We start from the raw sequence: 10,277 nt of genomic DNA on the forward strand, positions 1-10,277 counted from the left end.
AACATGTCCGTTCAAGCAGTGATCAACAATAATCTTTTATGGCATAACATGTATCGTCTCAATCGAAGATCATCCCATGCTAATGCACAACATATTCATTCAAGCAGTAAAACCTTGTTTCACAACTGGTGCACTTTTTGCCAGATTCATCATGTTGCCCTACTACACAACCCATTGACTCGTCAAGTACTGTTAAGTACATAATAAGTGGTTTTCCAGGAACAAGAGGCACTAAGATTGGAGGTTTGGACAAGTACTGCTTAATCTTCTTGATATCCTTTTGACAATTCTCATTCCATTTAACCTTTTGGTCTTTGTGCAACATCTTGAAAATTGGCTCGCATGTAGTGGTGAGATGTGATATGAACCTGAAAATGTACCCATAAAGCCACAAGCTTATTTTTAGTGTTTGGAGCCGATATTTCTTATATTGCTTTTACTTTATCTGGGTCCACCTCTATCCCTTTTTGACTAACGATAAACCCAAGTAACTAGTTTGATCTCACACCAAAAGTTCACTTAGCAGGGTTTAAACATAGTATGAACTTCCTTAGTCGTATAAATAATTTTTGAAGGTTATCAACATGGTCTTCATCGATCCGAGACTTTGCAATCATATTGTCCATTTAAACCTCTATATACTTATGCATCATGTCATGAAACAAAGTTTCCATTGCTATTTGATAGGTTGCCCCAACATTCTTCAATCCAAATGACATCACTTTATAGAAAAAAGTTCCCCATTGTATGATGAATGTAGTTTTCTCCATATCCTCGGGAGCCATATAGATTTGATTGTACCCTGAGAAACAACCCATGAAGGAGAAAAAAGAATATTAAGCAATACTATCCACCATAACATCAATATGAGGCAAAGGGAAACAATCGTTAGGACTAGCTTTATTTAAATCCCGATAATCAACGCAAATTCGAACCTTTCCATCCTTTTTTTGGAACTTGGACAATATTAACAACCCATTGAGGATATTTTTCCACTGCTAAGAAACCAACATCAAATTGCCTCTTGACCTCTTTTCTAATTTTAAATGACATACCATCCATCATCCTTTTTATTTTTTTGTTTCATTGGAGCACATTCAAGCTTGAGCGGTAGCTTGTGTTCAACTATGTTAGTATCTAGCCCAGACATATCCTGATAAGACCATGCAAAGACATCCACATAGTCAAATAAAATTGTTTCTTCTCATATTTAGTCCTCAAATTGATCACCTCAACAGGTTCTTGATAAGTCTATATTATCTTAGCTTCCTGTTCCATTAGCCTTTCTAGTTCTAGGGGAGGTTCATAATTATCTTCAAAATCCTCATCACCGTGATTAATTGAGTGTTCAAAATTATAAGAATGAGTTCTAGCGCTGTTATTTTCAACATATTCATTTTCGACTCCGCATTGTTTAAATTAAGAAGAAAAAGGAAAAAAAAAAAGAAAATATAACGGTTGGAGAAGTCAAAAATGCATTTATTGATAATAAGTATGAAATCAAAATACATGTGCCCTAATTAGTTATCCTTATAGCCTTGGGAAGAGCAAAATGAGTTGAAATACATAATTACTTTGAACATTAATTAACAAACATGGGAAACTTGATGATCTTCTGATTGTTGAGACTGGTGTTTGGAGGACAAGGGTACATTAACTTGAGGGTATCAGTATCAACATGATCTTCTTCTGCAACAACCACTTGGTCACCATATATTATTTCGACGCTTTTATATGTTTGGCGAATGTCATAAATAGGAACCTTTTGTGAATTCAATACCCGATTTTTAAGACGAGCTATCTTGTTTTCCCATTTTTCTTTCACAATCATTTCCTTATCAGTTTTGGTAGGTACATATTGCAACTCATACCTATCGTTCTTTTCTGGTAGTTCTAACAATCTCCCCAATCTAAGGAAAACACCTCCTTCCAACATGGCTTTGGTAGACTTCAATGATTTGGTAGACAGTTTTAGTTCCTTTAAGTGAGATCCTTCACCAATGAAGAAAACATTTTCAATTTTTAATGCTTAAAAAGAATTCTCTATGGCTTCCTCCGTGTCTTCGATGTAGCCCATAGAAGATAGATGACTCACTATCATATGTTATTCCCCATATATTATTACAAGTTTATTATCCACTTAAAACTTTAGCTTTTGATGGAGAGCGGAAGTCACTGCTCCAACAACATGAATCTATGGTTTCCTTAAAGGGCAACTGTACTTCAGTTTAATATCCATCACATGGAAGGTTATTCCAAAGTTATTGTTGGAACCAAGTTGATTTTATAGTTCGAGTTTTGATGATAACAAAAGTATTTTATGAGAACAATATATTTGACTTCAAATAGTATCAAACAAGATTCATGTTTTTGAAAAAAATCTAAAATGTGATTTGATTCAAATTTATAATTGAAGAAAATCTAAAATAAGATTTTATTCAGATTTATAATTGAAGAAAATCTAAAATAATATTTGATTCAAATTTATGATTGATGAAAATAAAAAATAAGATTTGATTCATATTTATAATTGAACAAAATCTTTGACCAAGTTGAAAAGAAGATATGGTCCAGATTTGAAGAAGATTTGATCTAAATAATTTACGAGCTCAATTTAAACAAAATATGAACGAAATCAATATGAAGAATTTACAAACTCAATATGAACAAGATACAATTCAAAATTAAATAATGACTAAATTGAAGCCCAAAATTAACTATAAATAAATACTCAAGGTTAAAGAAGAAAATCATTGAAAACCATAAAATACTAGCTCAATCTCAAAATTCCAAATTCATCTTTTACTTCAAAGAGAGAAACACTTGTTCAAGTTTGAAATATTTTCGGAGGGTTCTTTTCTTAGAGTGTCCCATTTAGTTGAATGCCTCTATACACAATTGGATATCTAAACAATTTAAGTTTAATAACTATTGGTTAGAGCATGATAATTTTTTCAACTTTGTGAAAACAAGTTGGGAAGATTTTGAAATTGAAGGGTGGAAAGCTTTTATTTTAAAGAAAAAGTTATGTCTGCTTAAGTATCATCTTAGAAGTCGGAATAGAGATGTTTTGGCATCATGGATTCAAAGCTTAACAAAATAGTTGAAGCTCTAAATAACCTAGACACAATGGTTGCAGTTGGTTGAGATATTGATTTTGAGTTGAATCAACTTCTCAATAATAACTTGTGGAAACAAATTCGTGCAAAAGAAAATATTATTTTACATAAATATTGGATGTAGTGGGCAAATGAGAGAAACACCAATACAAAATATTTTCATGCTTGTATGTGGAGGGCAAACATTATCATAGGAACCAAATTCTTGAAATTCAAGGAATTGATGGTGTGGTGTATGGGGTTCGGGAGGTAAAAAAGAAGTTAAAAAAAATTATAGGTGTAACACCCCGTTTTTCAAAGCGAGGGTATATTTTTTTTTTGAAAGAAATTAAAATAAAACAAAGTAAAACAAATGAGGAAATGTCTTTGGATAAATAATTGAGTCATTATAATTTACAAGCAGCGGAAAAGTTTCTCCAATTATAAATCCAAAACATTTACACAACATCAAATGGTACATGGAACCCATTCAAAGATGATGTCAAACTGATAATATTTGTATAAGTACAGTTTTCCAAACTAAAAATACTCCAAACCAAAAAGAAGGACCCCTAGTCCCTATACATCATCCTAATCTGATCATCCTACCAAAAAGCTATACACCCTGAGTAATCTCCACGCGCCCCGTGAGATCCTCCTAACGTAACTGCAGTCAAGCGTTCCCATCTCCATTCCTGTCCGTAGGGTACGAACCGGTAGGGCCGTCCTGACTCTCATCTGAGGGCAAGGCCCAAATTTCCACAATAGTTGTAAAGGGTCACCAACCAGAAAATAACAGTTAACACATAGCAATTAAGTTTTTGAATGCTCAAAACAACTTTTCAACTAAGCATGCACCTTAACAGGATTTTCAATATGCGAAAAGTTCATACAATACATTGCCAATTAAAATGAAGGTAAAATGCAGTTCTTGATCTCCTAATTAACACATAATAAAATAGGACATGGATAAGTCAATGAGAAATCAATCATCTAACTCAAACTGAGGATGTTCACTGAGCCAATCGATTGGGGTGAAGGTTTTTAATGAAAACAGAATCCTGGGCTGAATCAATCGATTTGGCAATCGATTGACAGGATAACGGAGCCCCTGACTTAATACCAATCGATTTCCAAATCGATTTCCTGAAGGTTTTTAGTGAAATTTTGAACTCTGGCTTGATTCAATCGATTGGGCAATCGATTGACAGGATAGCTGAGCCCCTGACTTAAGGGCCAATCGATTTCCAAATCGATTTGGTCGAATATGGATGAGTCCCTGACTTAGGCCCAATCGATTGGGCAATCGATTTCGTAAATGATTTTCGAAAAACTGATTACAAAATCGATTGGCTAATCGATTTTGTCCATTTGGCCAAGTCCCTGTTTACTATCCAATCGATTGGGAAATCGATTTACCTGTGTATTCTTTCAAAAATTCATAAACTAACTCAATCACATTCATACATAATCCCAATTCTTAACACTTAACACTGATAACACAATTACTACGACATCATGGATTTCGAAATGGTATTGCAATCAAACATGTTATCACCAAATTCCAAAACATAACACTTAGCATTTATAACACATTACTACACAAACAAAATGAACCAACAGTTCACAAATCAACAGGGTGTAGTCTCTCGCGGACAAACACAATTCCCTCAGGAACGTAAGTCGTAAACGTACTACCTATCACGGGTCCGTACCGTTTACCGAGGTGCCACCTATCCCGGGTCAGCACAACTTACCAAAACATACACGAGTAAACGAGACATTAAGAGATTCCCCATTCTTAATTCTCATCTAACTTAAACCAGGGCGTAGTCTCTCACGGACAAACCCCTGCGCAGTCTCTCACGGACAAACGCAATTCCCGCAGGAACGTAAGTCGTAAACGTACTACCTATCACGGGTCCGTACTGTTTACCGAGGTGCCACCTATCCCGGGTCAGCACAACTTACCAAACACAATTCCCTCAGGAACGTAAGTCGTAAAAGTACTACCTATCACGGGTCCGTACTGTTTACCGAGGTGCCACCCATCCCGGGTCAGCACGACTTACCAAACGTAAATCGTAAACGTACTGCCTATCACGGGCCCGTACTGTTTACCAAGGTGCCACCTATCCCGGGTCAGCACGATTTACCGAAACACACATAAAAAAGCGAGACATTAAGAGATTCCCCATTCTTAATTCTCATTTAACTTAACGATTTTCAAGACAAAACATTCAGTAAATAAGTCATTAAGAGATTCCCCATTCTTAATACTCATTTACTGAAACGATTTTCAAAAACGAACATTAAGTAACCGAGACATTAAGAGATTCCCCATTCTCAACGCCCAGTTAACTTAAACAATTTTCCAAACAAAATAATAAGTAACCGAGACATTAAGAGATTCCCCATTCTTAACGCCCAGTTAACTTAAACAATTTTCCAAACAAAATAATAAGTAACCGAGACATTAAGAGATTCCCCATTCTTAACGCCCAGTTAACTTAAACGGTTTTCAAAACAAAATGTTAAGTAACCGAGACATTAAGAGATTCCCCCTCCTTAACGTCCAGTTAACTTAAACGGTTTTCAAAACAAAATATTAAGTAACCGAGACATTAAGAGATTCCCCATTCTTAACGCCCAGTTAACTTAAACGATTTTCAAAACAAAATATTAAGTAACCGAGACATTAAGAGATTCCCCCTCCTTAACGTCCAGTTAACTTAAACGGTTTTCAAAACAAAATATTAAGTAACCGAGACATTAAGAGATTCCCCATTCTTAACGCCCAGTTAACTTAAACGATTTTTCTTTAAAACAAAATATTAAGTAACCGAGACATTAAGAGATTCCCCATTCTTAACGCCCAGTTAACTTAAACGATTTTTCTTTAAAACAAAATATTAAGTAACCGAGACATTAAGAGATTCCCCATTCTTAACGCCCAGTTAACTTAAACGATTTTTCACAAACAAACGCACATTAAGTAAACGAGACATTAAGAGATTCCCCATTCTTAACGCCCAGTTAACTTAAACGATTTTTCTTTAAAACAAAATATTAAGTAACCGAGACATTAAGAGATTCCCCATTCTTAACGCCCAGTTAACTTAAACGATTTTTCTTTAAAACAAAATATTAAGTAACCGAGACATTAAGAGATTCCCCATTCTTAATACTCATTTAACTTAATGGTTTTCAAATTTCACACAACACAAACTCAACAAATTCTCACATCAAAACATATCAATTCATTTATTCACAAATCCAACCATACACATATCAAATTTCATCAATATCAATTAAGAGCATGTCAAAAACAACGAACACAAATCGACACAATCCACTACTCAAAACACACAAGTTTCATTTACCCAAAATCTTACACAATGACTTCAAATTCATTTACCACGAACCATTCATCAATATAAACAAAACCTAACTCTAAGGTTTTACCCATAACGCATTAGTTTCGTTTTTCCCCAAATCGATACATTAAACCCTAACAAATTCCTTCCCACACAACCACAGATAAGTCCCTAATGCAAACTAGAAGTTTGGAAGGAGCCCTTACCTCAACGTTAGCTTTAACGCGCGTTTCCGGTACCGCGAGTAATTCCGGTAAATTTTCCGCTCGCAACGCCGCTTCCAAATTAGTTCACTAGCACCGTAGCGTGGTGGTGAGCAACTTTCCCTTCTGTCTCTTCGAGAAATGAGGTTCGGATCTAGAAGAAACGGAGGGGTTTGTGTTTGGATCTCAAAAACCATTTTTCTTCGTTTTCGAATCAAAGAGGAAGAGTGGAGTTACGAAAACCTTGATCTAACTCTCACCCAACCTTGGGTCACTAGCTTTGAAGAAAAGGAAGCAACGAAAACGAAAAATGGAGAAGGATGGAATTTTGGGTTTTGCTCGCGTGAGGTTCAGAGGAAGGAGATGGAAATTTGAAATTTCCTTCCTTTCTTTTTCTTTCCTTTGTTTTTCCTTTCTTCCTTTTTCCTTCCTTCCTTTATATACTATTTTCTTTTCCTTTTCCTTCCTTCTAGTTTTCCTTTCTTTTTCCCTCCAAACAAACATATAAGAATATAATAAATATAACTTAACAAATATCACAAAATCTAGATATTTATTAAATTACCGTTTCACCCGAAACGCATAAAATTAACCGTAAAGTATTCACCGCAGTTAATTTCAATTTATTTATCGACGAGAAATTCTAATTGGCATCGAAATATCTTTTTGATTATAAAACTCCAAAATATAATTAACTTTGGCTTAAAAACCTCCGAGCCAAAATCCAAAATACACCAAAAATACATAAATGGTACTTTAAAATTATGGGTCTTACAATAGGCATTATATGTGGAGGATATTTTTTCAAGACCAATGCTAAATAAAATTCATTTTAAGAAAACCGACGAGGTTGATAACTTAATATTGATTGATAAATTCTCACCAGAAGAGATCAAATAAATTGTTTGGAGTTGTGATGGAAAAAAGAGTTTGGGTCTTGAAGGATTCAATTTCATCTTCTTTAAGGCATGTCCGGATAAAGTCAAAGCAAATGTTATAAGCTTTGTAAATGAATTCCATGAAGATTTGAAATTACCAAAAGGAATCATTGCCGTCTTTTTGGAACTTCTTCCAAAGAAGGATAATTCAAGACTCTTGAAGAAGTATAAGTCGATTTCGTTAATTGGCAGCTTATAGAAATTTGGTTTCCAATATCTTAGCATAATGATTGAAGAGTGTGCTAGGAACCGTTATTTCAAGACATCTATCAATTTTTTTTTTTATCAAAGTGGCAAATATTGGATGGAGTGTTGGTGATGAATGAATTGGTTAATCTAACAAAGAGGGGAAAAGGTAAGTGTATTGTGTTGAAGGTAGATTTTGAGAAAGTATAAGATTCAATCAGTTAGAACTATATGGAGTTTATGATGAGTAACACAAGCTTTACCTCTTGTTGGCAGAGTTGGATGAAGGCACGTGTGTTCTCAAGTACCTTGCCAATGCTTGTAAATGGTATCCTGAAGAATTTTAAATTCGAAAGGGGCTTAAGCAGGGGGATCTCTTAACACCTTTTCTATTCCTATTAGTGTTTGAAGGACTATTTGGGATGGTGAAAAAAGCTGTGAACCCAGTTTTATTTCACGGGTTTCATGTCTCTCAAAACATTTCTTTTCCCATACTACAATTTTCTATAATACTATTTTGACGCATGACGAAAGTTGGGATAATTTGTGGGCATTTAAATCCATACTAAGGGGTTTTGAATTAGTATCCGAATTGAAAGTGAATTTCTTCAAATGTGGTATCTTTTTGCATTAATATACATTAGAATTTTATTCGAGTTGCCTCAACTTTTTTATCTTACGAGGATGGTGTTATCCCATTTAAGTTTTTGGGATTAATTGTTGGTGCCATTCTTAGATGCAAAAGTACTTGGACATTTATTTTAGAATCTATGAGGATAAGACTATCGAGTTGGAGTTGAAAACATATTTCTATGTGTGGAAGAGTTACTTTAATAAACTCAATGCTTGGAAGTTTACCTTTGAAATTCTTATTTTTTTATAAGATTCCAAAAATAGTAAGTAAAGAGATTATTTTTATCCAACGAAATTTTCTTTGGAGAGGAAATGAAGAAAAAAAGAAAATGATGTTAGAATAGTTGGAATAAGATTTGTTTACCTAAGGAATATGGAATTCTTGGAATAAAAAAAAAGTGGAAACTTTCAATGAATCCTTGTGATTCAAATGGAAATTTAGGTGTTTGGAGGATCATCTTCAATGAAAATTCCATTACAGCTTTGCAAAATTTTAAAGAAATTGAAATGATGTCTATGCAATGATATCTATCTATATATACTACAATTAATTAATACTTTAAGGAATATTTTATTTATTATCATAGTTTTACTAATGATTAAATATAAAACTGCATAAACATTATATACGACATTAAATACTGCTTAATCATATTGGTAAGAATTATTTACAACTTGAAAAATATAGGTAATGAATATTTTAATGCACTATGTTTAAACTTAAATAATATTTTTATATAAAAAATGATATATTTGTTGTTAAAGGAAAAAAATTTGAATACTGAGAATAAAGAAAATATTTAAGAAAAATATTTGAATACTGAAAATATTTAAGGAAATTATTTAAAGAAAAATATATCAATTTATAATTGATACAAATAATTCAAATACTGAGAATAAAGAAATTTGTTGCTAAACTAATTTCTAATTTTAATTATCAAAATTTATATGCGTATTTAAATATTTAATAAAACACTCATTTGGTCATTAACTCATGAATAAACTATATATTATTAATCACGAAAAAAAAAATATTTATTTAACAAATATTTAAATAATTTTTAACTCAACACACACATATATCGTGCAAATGTTGACTTGTACAATGACCAAATTTTTGATAATGTTTATTTAAACTTATTAAATTGACAATATTAAGGAATACATTAGTCTTACACTAAATTTTATTTTAAATATAAAAAAAAAATCTACCATTAACTTTTTTATGTATTTCTGTAACTTTTAAAATATATTGATTTTAGTGAGTAGAAATTAAATTCTAAAAAATAAATAAGATTGAATTAAATATTTAAAAAATTAGCTAGTAATTAACTATATATCACTAATCACAACAAAAATTTAAATTTATTTAACAAATATTTAAATAATTCTGTAACTCAGCTTATATTTATACCTTGCAAATGTTGTACGTTGACCTATTTTTTAGATGAAGTTTATTTAAAATTACTAAATTGACAATATTTTAAAAATCCAGTAGTCTTACACTAATTTAATTTTAAATATAAAAAATCATCTTTCAAAAGATTGTTTCTAAGTATTTCTATAATTTTGAAAATATATTGATTTTAGATATTAGAAACTAAATTATAAAAAGTAATCAAATTAAATTGAAGTTATTGAAAAAGGTGGAGATAATATTTAAGAGGTAGATGTAATGATAGTAAGACTCTGTGAGCAGAAAACGATTCACAAAAAAATCTCATCACTATATTAAAAACAAGTACATATGAAGAATTTAATTGAATATGATTACTAAATCATTTCTTGGAATGAAAAGGTACAAATTTATTGCAACATAATTTAAAAGAGATTCATTCACAA

Source organism: Cicer arietinum, chromosome 6 (genome assembly GCF_000331145.2).
Source record: "Cicer arietinum cultivar CDC Frontier isolate Library 1 chromosome 6, Cicar.CDCFrontier_v2.0, whole genome shotgun sequence".
Lineage (NCBI taxonomy): Eukaryota > Viridiplantae > Streptophyta > Magnoliopsida > Fabales > Fabaceae > Cicer > Cicer arietinum.